The following is a 12,040-nucleotide window of genomic DNA, read 5'->3' as shown; positions in this document are numbered from 1 at the left end:
CCCGTTCTCGTAATCGCGTTATCCCAAGAACTGATTGATTGATTCCCGCCAAACTTAGGTCGTGTATGTATCTTGCAGAGCCAATGAGCTGATTAGATTTTGGGGTCACGAGGTCAAAGGTCGAATGTCACAGGGCTCATTATGTATGCAAAAAAAGCTCGTGATCGCGTTATCTCAAGAACCGATTGATGGATTACCGCCAAACTTGTGTCATGTATGTATCTTGCAGATTCAATGAACTGATTGGATTTTGGGGTCATTAGGTCAAAGGTCAAAGGTCTTGAGGGGCTCATTTATACAAAACTTGTCAATTTTCAATAGGACATGTATGTATCTTGTAGAGACAATGAACTGTTTAGAATTTAGTGTCAAAGGTCTAAGGTCAAAGGGTCAAACATGTATGTGAACAATTGTAATCATGATATTCTGAGAACCTGTTAAAGGTACTATGTCCCATTTACAGGCCAAAAAATGAAAAAGTTAAATTCCAACTGCATTTGAAAGATAATACTAATTTAGAACTTCCCTAAAAAGTTGGGGCTTAAAGGTAAAGACCAGTTATGGTCATGCGATTGCATTGTGAAAGAAACGTTGTGGAATCGATCAGAAAAGGTTGATCATCTAGCATCTAGCATCTGCAAGGTTCTGGAATCATCAAAATGATAAGAAATTTGGCCCATTCTTCGTAAAGGTACAAGCACTATACACAGAAAGATGTATATGGGACTACCCTATATCTCTCACAGACCATGAGAGAAACACATTTACCAAATATATGAATTAGTAGGCGATTTCCCCAGCAAATTTTTTATCATCATGTATTAGTCAAAACATATTCTTTCACATGATTGGTAATGAGACTTCCATTTCATTTTTTGAAATTGGGGCGTTTCCAATACTGGTCTTTACCTTTAAAAATGTCTTCAAGTGGGAAAATAACGACTATTAGTTGTCAAATCGACTTTAGGGCTATAGAGCCCAAAAGTAATAGTCTTGATTTTCAGACAATTGTACCGAATGGTCATACGTTTTATGCTGCGCAAAGATTCAATCAGTTTAATCTTGACCATCACAAGAAGTGGGTTATTGATGTAGACAAATGCTCATGTACCCTTTACAACTCTTTTCATGTATGTTATTACCAAAGAAGAAAAAAAGCCAGTCAGTCACTCAGTGTGTCTGACAGTGAAGACTAGGAAGTAAACGGGTTTCCTTGCATAATTTGAATATGAGGACACTGCTAACGTTTAAATTTCACAGATAGGACGTACATGACATATTCATAATTCCTGCAAAGTTCTACAGCATTTGAGGTTGGCTGCAAAAGGGACATAGTACCTTTAATGGATTACAATCAAATCAAATTTTTAAAATTGCTTCTGTTTTGGTTTGTAAAATTGTTTCGTGGTGGAGGCATCGCAGTCGAAGATCCATCTAGTTTGTGTTTGAATTCGTCCTCGATTATCCTAATCAAGAATCCAAAATACAGTAGGCCTAACTGTTAAATTGAGAAAATAAACCATTGTTGCTTCAACGTACAAAACGATCAAGCAGTAAAAAAAAATGTATATATACGGGACTTTTTTTTGTACATTCATCGATAGAACTTGTATCATTCAGACATACTTATTCTTGGAATAATTTTGTGTATATGTAGTATACCGCTTCACATGTAAGTTAGAGTTTATGTTTAATATTAAATAACTTTCTGCGATTTGATGAATGAATTAGTAAATAATCTAGAATTGACCAATGAAAACCTTTTTTTAAATAGTGTGTCTCCTAAATGCCCTTTCCCATTTAATTTCATTCAAAAATTAAAAAAACATCCAGATATGACCATTTCATAAACGTGATGATACCAGAAAGAGCTAATGGTCAAAAGTCATATTAAGATATTTTTATTTGTAAAAGAAATAATTGGATAAATGTTCAAAGTCGAAAGGAACACAATGCATGGAATAACCTTATAGTTTATCGAACTATAAACAAACAAGACAATGAGAACCAACTTTGAACCGAAGGTATTTACACATTCAATAGAGCCATACGTCATCCCCACGTCACATCCGTGTTATTGAGCTTATTAAAAGTTACAATAACTGTTATAAGCTACTGAAATCGTTGCATTGGATTAGCTGCGAGTATTTTTTTCCCGTTTTGATCGTGTATTGTATTATGTTACCACTCTTATGGAAAATGCTGTAAATTTTACATTTCATATAACTCATTCATTGTATGTTATAAGAGCAGAAAACCGCCCATATTGGGTCAAATTTCGCATTTGCTGCCAATCGAACCGGGGCGGGGTTGGGTCAAATGTATAATACTATTGCGTTAACTATAAGTGCATTATAGATATATTTAACGAGTAAATAAATAAAAAAGTATATTATTGATTATCAGTTAGTAAACTGCAGTTATTGTACGTGTGATATATTTTTCTTGGGGTATAATTTCGGCGACCATCGCATAAATATTACTGATATGTTTGATCGTACTCCTATTAAAGATCAGGAGGTAATATCTTACACATCGGAATGCAAGCAAGTGTTTGCAAATGATTGTGAACAAGATTTGTTAATTGTTTGCCAACTGCTAGATAAAATATGACATCACTTTATATATAGTGCATCACAGCTTTCCGTTGTCATAATAGAGACGTTATACTTATCACTTATCAAATAATTAAGTCATTTCAAAACCAATTTGTAGACTTTATTGTAGTTATTGTATTGTTAGTCTTAAATCCTGAGGTCATCGTTCATGTACATGCAAAGATGTGAAATCTATCACACTGCATTGCTTGAATGGATATGAAAGCTGTGAACGGGAAATAGCTTGGTTGACTTTGAAATTAAAACAAGAATACGTTGTATTGTATTGTATGTCTGAATTAAAGTTGGAAATCAAAGATTAACAAAATTCATTGCACAGTGATCGAGTATGTTCCATTTACTCAAAAAGTATGTCACACGGTTGCGTCTTATCAATAAATAGCTTAAAACTATTATCGTTTTTGTGTCATTATTATCATAAAATTACCTTTTGATAAACCACTATTATATATTCATGTATTATTTCCCTTAATGATAGTCACAGGAAGGCAACACAGAAAAGAGGGAGAGATATAGAGATGAAGATGCATTGGAACGATTTTTTTTTTAGTAATGCATACAACGTTGCCGATAAGTTTGGAAGATTTTGCTTTTACCTCCTTTCATTAAAAATAATTATGAAATTTTTCTCTTGATAAAATTTATATCTGCTTAATCTCTACGATCTTTAAAACTTTGAGAATATGTAAACTTTATCTTCATCTATAAATAATAAATCATATTTTCAGAATTATTTCATTAAAAAAGAGATCAAGAGATCATGGGCAACAGTGTGCAGGTGCATGTCATTAAAAAACAGTGATAGGCATAATATGTGTATCTGTTCAAGTGTAAATCTAGGAATTTAATATGAGTGTTTGTATGTGTGAGAGATAGAGAGAAGATTTGTGTAAATGAGAGAGAGAGAGAGAGAAATAAGAGCTGTGCGTGTGTTCATGGGTAAAAACTATTTACAGTAATAACTAATATAATGCTTAGGTCACATTTGCTCTACGGCTAGGAGACGGCGGCCGTACGCCCCCGAAATCGAGAGATATTTGCGGCGGCCGCAGAGAATCTACGGTGGCCTCAGGGTCACCCTAGGGCGTATCCCTATCTTAAAGATAAACTTGAGTACTGGTAAAAAAAAGAAAATTATTTCTCACAGAATCAAACGAAACTTACACTGAATGTTCAAGATTACAAATAAATGACATGTGCCAAACAATTTTGGAAGAAAATGTATACTGGCTGAGTAATGAGCATAGAAAGACAAGGAATCAAGGTAGTACCAACCCCGACACCATGCGTGTTGTCCCATACATAGCTTTCTGTGTATGTGCTTGTTACTTTACCAAGACTCGGTCAAATTTATTATGATTTTGATGACTCCAGAACCTTGCAGTGCACACCAATACTTACATGCTACATGATCAACTGCTTCTGATCCTTTCCACACTTTTTCTTTCACAATGCAATCGCATTACCAGTACTAAAGTTTATCTTTAACAGCCCGTACGGGTCGCCATGTGATTATAACGCGGAGTTATAACTGTTTTTATTCATGATTTTACTCACCGACCCCGTAAGTCTTCTCGGGGTGGTGGCATTTTTGTACTTTATAGATCCACAGCTCGTTGTACTGTAAATTCCAATAATGATTTTTCTTCCTTTGAATTACTTGATTTAATAATCAACCTTACCCCATCTTCTGCTGCTAGATTGTACTGTATTTATCGTCCTCCCTCCACAAGTAACAATGTCTCTAACAGCACCTTTCGGGAGGAATTTTTAACCCTTCTTGAAGGTGCTGCTGTAACCGATCACTTCCCTCTACTCTTAGGTGATTTTAACGTACATGTTGACGATCCCAATGATAATTTTGCAAAATCCTTCATGGGCGGAGTTGATTCTCTTGGGTTTAAGCAGCATGTCCATGAACCTACTCATCGAGCAGGCCATACCCTTAACCTATTATTCACCAGAGATTCAGACGACATCGACCATGTGAAGCTGTTGTCTTCACTCCCTTCCGATCATTGTGCACTAGTTGCTACAGTTAGCCTCACCAGGCCCCAGAACCCGAAGAAGGAAGTGAGCTTCAGAAAATTTCGAAGCATCAATATGGACTCTCTACGCAACGACATTAAACTGATCTTCCATCCACTTTTGGGGTACTTTGATTGATAGGCATGCTCCTCTTCAAGTCAAAACCGTCACAATTAGACCTAAAGCGCCTTGGTTTACCGAAGACGTGCGGGAGGCAAAGAGACGAAGGCGCCGGGCGGAACGCTGTATGATCAAGTCAGGGCTTTGTGTTGACAGGGAACTGTATCGTCGAGAATGCGATTCTTACTACGAATGCATCTACAGTGCTAGGTCAACGTATCTCAAGAATCTTATTGCAGATGCTGACACCAAACAACTGTTCAGCATAAAGTCACTCTCATCACCAAATCAATCATCAATTATTCCGGATCACTCATCTGACAGTGAACTTGCCAACAGGTTTGCTAGGTTCTTCAGCGAGAAGGTATCCAATTTGGTATCTTCCTTCACTGACTCAGTTCTGGTGCCAGCAGTCACATATTGCGCTCCGTCGTCTGATCATGAACTTTCCCAATTCTGTCTTGTATCTGATTCGGAAGTCAGGAAGCTCATCAAATCACTACCATCTAAACACTGTAAATTGGATCCAATTCCCACGTGGCTCTTGAAGGACACCCTTGACGAACTCCTCCCTGTTATCACCAAGATGTTTAATCTCTCCTTGTCTTCTGGTCATGTCCCAGGATCATTTAAAACATCCCTACTCCTTCCTCTTCTCAAGAAGCCGAACCTTGATCCAAATGGACTGAACAACTACAGGCCCATTGCAAATCTACCCTTCCTAGATAAGGTCTTGGAGAGGATTGTGGCTGCTCAGCTGAAGGCCCACCTCGAGAGATTTGGCATGCTTCCTGTTCATCAATCTGCTTACAGGAACCACCATTCAACAGAAACTGCTACGGTTAAAGTCCTGAACGATCTTCTCCTGGCCATAGACAAGGGTAATGAAGCCGTGCTCATCCTCCTGGATTATACGGCTGCATTTGACACCATCGACCATACCCTGTTACTTCATCGCCTGGAAAATGACTTTTTCATCACCGGAACTGTGCTTGATTGGATACGCTCATATCTCCACAATCGCAGTCAACGTGTGATCATCAACGACACGCCTTCTGCAACATTTCCACTGATCTGCGGCGTTCCTCAAGGTTCCGTAATCGGCCCACTTCTCTTCGTTCTCTACACCAGCCCACTGTCTAAGGTCATTAACTCTCACCAGGGGATTCAACATGCGATGTACGCTGACGACACTCAGATTTATATAACTCTTAAGCCTAACGGGAAGGATGATGCGACTCGGAAACTCAGCAGTTGCCTTGAAGACATTAGGTTCTGGTCTTCTAACAATAAACTTTGCCTTAATGAACGAAAATCTGAAATGATCATCCACATTACTTCCAAATTCAGAAACACCGATTCCTTCCCCGACTTGGTTACCGGAGATGGTTCACTGAAGGGTAGTGAATACGTTCGAGACCTGGGTGTTTTAATCGACAAAAATCTTACATTTCAACAGCACATTAAAAACGTATGTAAATCGGCATCTTTTGGAATCTTCAAAATTGGGAAAATTAGGAAACTACTTGACCGGCCCACAACTGCAAAATTAACCCATGCATTTGTATCCTCCCACCTTGATTATTGTAATTCAATTTTTTCTGGTCTTCCGCATTCGTCCCTACTTCCACTTCAAAGAATTCAGAATACTGCTGCAAGGCTTGTTACTCTCTCGAGAAAGTTTGAGCACATAACCCCAATATTGCGTTCTCTTCATTGGCTTCCCATACACCATCGTATAACATTTAAAGTTCTTCTTCTTACATACAAATTCTCCATGGCCAAGCCCCTAAATATCTTTCAGATTTGATTTCCTTACGTTCTTCTAGTTCTTTAAGACCTCTTCGATCATCATCAACCTTGCAATTAAGGCGCCTTGGATTAATTCGAGTGGCAGTAAACACGCGGCATATTAACCTGAGAGCGCATGCATCAAAGCTGTCGGAGTTAATCCCGGATGCACGATTTGCCCACGAGAAGACGCATTGTGTGTGTCCGAACACCGTGACGTCCTTTTCAAGCCAGAAAATTGTCAACCCATTGAAAGATTCGTAATACTTGTTTAGCTCCCTCTGCGGCTAAACTTAGTTATTTAGCTTAGCTTGAGTTCGTGTCTAATTAACACTGTACTCTGTATGTTTGGAATGGATCATTATGCACAATAAGAACACCGTTTAAAAGGGTTGTTTACAAGTAATAAGACCTATTTAAAAAATTCAACAAGCTGTTGTATTGTAATGAACTGTTAGCATTTTAAACAATTACGTTTTATCTGTGTATATATAACCGAATGAATTTTTAAAAAGTAGATTTTTTTCGGGGAGGTAACTTGGAGGTGTCAATCTAGACACATTATGGGAGCCCCATTCAAATTTAATTCTCCAGCCATTAATGGAAATAAAGACTAGTGTTTTTTTTCTCTCTCGCCGGTATAAACAATTGCGTGCTCGCCATAAAGCCAATGTGTCGATTCATGAATTCTTGTTTGGAGACTATGCTATTCCATTGTCATGTAACTCATAGATGCAAAACACATTTTACGAAAGTTTTTAAATATTATTTTTTCTTTGAACTTGGTATAAAGCCCTCTCCAAAGAAAACATTTTTTCTTGTTCCTGTTCATCTCTTTTCCTCCCTCTCTTCTCCCCACTCTCTCTTTTGTTTCTTCACTGGCCACCCATTATGGGTGCAGTCTGCCTCCCTATCCGCATTCTGCCCCGTGCCCCCCCCCCCCTCCCCCGTACGATAGTGTTTCTCCGGCTTATTATTATCATTATAATCATCATCATATTATTAATATTATCATTATTTAGATGGGGAGGGTGATGAATAATGAAAGGAAAGCAATTAATAAAAATTCGTTTATAATCGTTTAAAAATTTGGGTTGATTTTACTCTTCCATTCAATAAATCTCATTAAAATGTGAAAACTGCACTTATTATACATTTTTTGTCTTCCTCCCTCCCCCAAGTATAGTAATGTGTCTCCTGCTTTTTGTTTGTTTGTTAGGTGGGGGTAATGGAAGGAAGGTAACAAATCATTGATTGACATTCGTTTAGAAATTTGCGTTTATTTTGCTCACATCACAAAAAAAATCAAGATAAATCAATACTCTTGCACAAGATTCAAGATTACGATTTATGATACTTTATTTCTCCAATCGTGCAAAATATAAACTAACATTCTCAATTGCTCCTGTTTGTTGTACTTTCATATTATTCCTTATAATCGTTTTTTTGTTCTTCATAAGCATGTCCATTTTTCTTTCACATGAAATTCTGATACTAATGGTACTTCATTGGGAGCAGCGTAATCCGCGCTCGCCCTGAAGAAATCACATGACGGCAGGCACCCTAGTACCTCATAATCCGCCCTTCTATTGTTCGAGTTTATAACCATGACAACGAACTCTACCTTTGGCCAAGTTCATTGTTCCTCTTACGTAACATAGATCTAGATAGGCCTCAGACATAACTCTTTTCGTATATTCATTCTATATACCGGTAGTTCTAAAATGCTTTCAAATATTTTGTGTCGTTTTTGTTTGTATATACTTTGTCAATTTACTTACAAACTATTATTGTCAAATTTGCTAATACTAATAAACTATTACGTTTACCCTATCATCTTCCGCTCTAGAATCCTATCATTTATTTATTTTTTATTTGTTGGGTCCTTTTCACATTTTTCTTGTCTCTCTCTCTTCAAGATTTCTTCTGTTTTTGTAAGGGTATTTATGCTGTTAATTTTTGTATAAATAAAAGAGAAATTGTTATTCTTTCTCTTATAATGTTGTCCACCTTCTTCTATAGATAACCCTGTTGTGCTTTAGTATAATGTCCGATGTATATTACTTCTGTCAATAACATACAATGAACGTATAATTTTATTTTGATGCAACAGAGATTTTTATTTTTATTTAGGAGTACGTCGAATTGTGATCTCATTTAAAACCTTTGTACACGGCACGCGCGGGTACACCGTACGATGCATGAGCCTTGACCTTATATGGTCATTGACGCCTATTCATGGAACGGGCCTATTATTGAAAAGCTTATATAGTATATAGTAGAGTCTCGCTCGACCTAGCGCTCTCAGCTCAGGTCACTCATGCGTACGTATACAGGGTACCAGGTCGGCCTATTATTGAGGAGATTAGCTAGTCTCGATATAGTCCATCCCATTGTTTCAATTCAAGATTGTCGGCTTTATTTACTTATCGTGCTATAAAGTGTCGGAGTTTTACTATTGAGTACAGCTTTTTGATTTTCATGATAGTTGGTTGCACAAATTAGTTCTCAATTCTTTGCTTATAACTGCTCTTTATCTATGTAAGATAGTATCCCCCCCCCCCCCCAGCTCTGATTCTTTCTTTAGTTTGTCTCTTTTTTGTTTGATTATATCTTTTTGCTAAAGTATAACGTCAAGTTTATGTTATAATAATTAATCTCAAGGAAGGGATGGTGTCGGCATACAAACAAATGGCGGAATAGACAACATTATGAAAGATGATGGAAAACGACATAGACAGAGAGACAGATGGACAGAGAGAGAGAGAGAGAGAGAGGGGGGGGGGAGGAGATAGAAAGTTGGACGTAGTCTGTACTGTTCTTATTATAGGATTTTCCGGTCAAATTCGCGTGTTTGTCATTCGAATTCATTTACTTTGCATTTAAGTTAGCGCAGATCGGCTTTGCCATGCCAATTATCATTCAATTTTCCAGTTTTTGTATTTGATTTAGGATTTTGGTCGAAGGGTTTCATAGATCTGTCATTCAATTTAGAAACTGCTCAACTAGCATTCAAATTAATATTCACTTGTCGAAGCGTAATTTTTATTATTCAAATTAACACCTGTCATTCGTATTCGTAATATTGTTAGTCAAGTTAGGAATGTTAGGGGGAATAATTGCAACAAACTTTTATAGTTTTTAAATAATGCAGTTAAAATGCATGCTTTGCCATTGGGGTCTATTAGCTGTTATTCCATTTATTTATTTTCAGGACAATGCAGATGGGTGTAGTCAGACATTAAGTAAAGAAGGGGCGAAATCAAGGGATATGGCATTTCTGCACGGACATGTTCATATACCCGGGAAAGGGGGTACCCTCTATCGCCCCTTTTTACTACAGACTCAGAATTTTACAAAAGTAATTCACATCGTCTCTTATACCCAGCACACCCCTCTGTTTTTCTTAAAGAGTTTCATAGTTTACTTGCCCGCAATCAGATCGATGGCTAAAGACATGGCTAAATAATGAATCATGTTCCAATTCTTGACTCTAGTTCCTACCCCAGTCACAATATTGTACCCTTCTTCCATAATTTAATTATGATGAAAGTATGATAAATTTATGATGAAACAAAAGACAAACAACTTCCTTACATGAACATTTACAAATATACTGAGACCATCAGGTCCGTAGATGCAAGTCGTTTTTTTCTTCTTAACAATCAAACTTAAATGCTGATGAATATCAGACAAATCTAATAAGTATAAGTGTATAAATGCAAGAAAATGAAATATGATGAAATACACATGAAAAAACAATCTTGAAAGAAAAAGAATGAGCTATAAAAAGTGTGTAATAAACGAGAAATGTATATTGACCATCAATTTAGGTGCACAAAGTGCTAATTTGAATGCTACAAATTATGAATTAGAATGCTAAAAGTACACCGTCGCGTTGTCAGAAAATCGTGTTGCGCCAAATCGAACGACCAAATAGCGAAAGAAGCACATTGTTCATTAATTTGAATGAAACATACGTAGATTCTAACGAAAATTCCATAGATTTGAAAACTAGAAAAGGGAATATAAACCCGAGATATACTTGACTGCACTAAAACCGTCGAATTTGAACGCAAGACAAATTAATTTGAATGACAAACTCGCGAATTTGGCCCGCGGGAAATCCTATATTATCATATTTTTCTGACTGACTCCCCCCCCCCCCCCCCAGCTCAGATTTTTTCTTTCCATTTTGTTGTTTTGTTTGTTTATATCTTTGGGCTAAGGTCCCCGCCCGCTTCCTTTTTGGGGGTCGCCTCCTATTTTTTTTTTCAAGAAAAAAAACATAAAAACACTGCTAAAATGGATCTATATCTCAGTGATTTAAAAAAATAAAAATAAAAAATGTCGTTGGCGATCTTGAAAAATAGCCCGACTGTCAGGGAAAATGTACCGAGCGGCCATTTTAAGCGGCCATTTTGAAGGAAAAAATAAATAAAAAGGGGCCTCCTCCGTCCTATTTTTCGGAAAAAACGAAACCGTTTTTTATTTGGCCTAACAGAAAAGACCCTTCTTCAAACTGTAAACGTGTGTTGCATTTCTTCCCCCTAACATTCCTAATTTGAATAAACATAATTCGAATACGAATGACAGGTGCTAATTTGAATGATAAAAATGACGTCTCGACAAGTGACGATTAATTTGAATGCTAGTTGAGCAGTTTCTAAATTGAATGACAGATCTATCAAACCCTTCGACCAAAATTCTAAATTGAATACCAAAACGGGAAAATTGAATGATAATTGGCATGGCAAAGCCGATCTGAGCTAACTTAAATGCAAAGTAAATGAATTCAAATGACAAACTAGCGAATTTCGCCGGAAAATCCTATAATAATTAATCTCAAGGAAGAGATGCTGCCGGTGTACAAGCAAATGGCGGAATAGAAAACATTATCAAAAAAGGTGAAGATGGAAAACGACATTGCCAGATAGAGTGACAGAGATAGAGAGAGAGAGAGAGGGAAAGAGAGAGAGAAAGAGAGAAAGAGGGAGAGAGAGAGAGAGAGAGAGAGTGATGGGGGGGGGGGCGGGAGAGATAGAAAGTTGGACGTAGTCCGTCCTATATTTATTTATATATTTGTCTCTCCGATCACCCCCCCCCCCCCCCAGCTCTGATTCCCCCCTTTAGTCTGTCCTTTTTTTAAATAGATATCTTTTTGCTGAATTATAATGTCCGACATATAATAGCATTGTCAATATAGCATAATAAACATTTTTTATATTAATTTGATGCAACAGAGATTTTCATTAAAAAGTTTTACTTTGTAAATATAATGATTGTACAGTATAAATATTCTTCGCATTTCGACATTGTCAGCCGCTCGTTTTCTATTTCGCTCCCTATAATAAATATAAGGTTTCATAAATTGTGTACATCATCATTATGTTATGATAATTTATCTCAAAGAAGGAATGGTGCCGGCAAACAAGCAAATGGTGGAACAACATTGGAAGATAGACAGAGAGACAGACATACAG

This window comes from Strongylocentrotus purpuratus, unplaced genomic scaffold (genome assembly GCF_000002235.5).
Source record: "Strongylocentrotus purpuratus isolate Spur 01 unplaced genomic scaffold, Spur_5.0 spur5_scaffold_8, whole genome shotgun sequence".
NCBI lineage: Eukaryota > Metazoa > Echinodermata > Echinoidea > Camarodonta > Strongylocentrotidae > Strongylocentrotus > Strongylocentrotus purpuratus.
The sequence above is the reverse complement of the archived record's forward strand: the minus strand, read 5'-3'. Positions refer to the sequence as shown.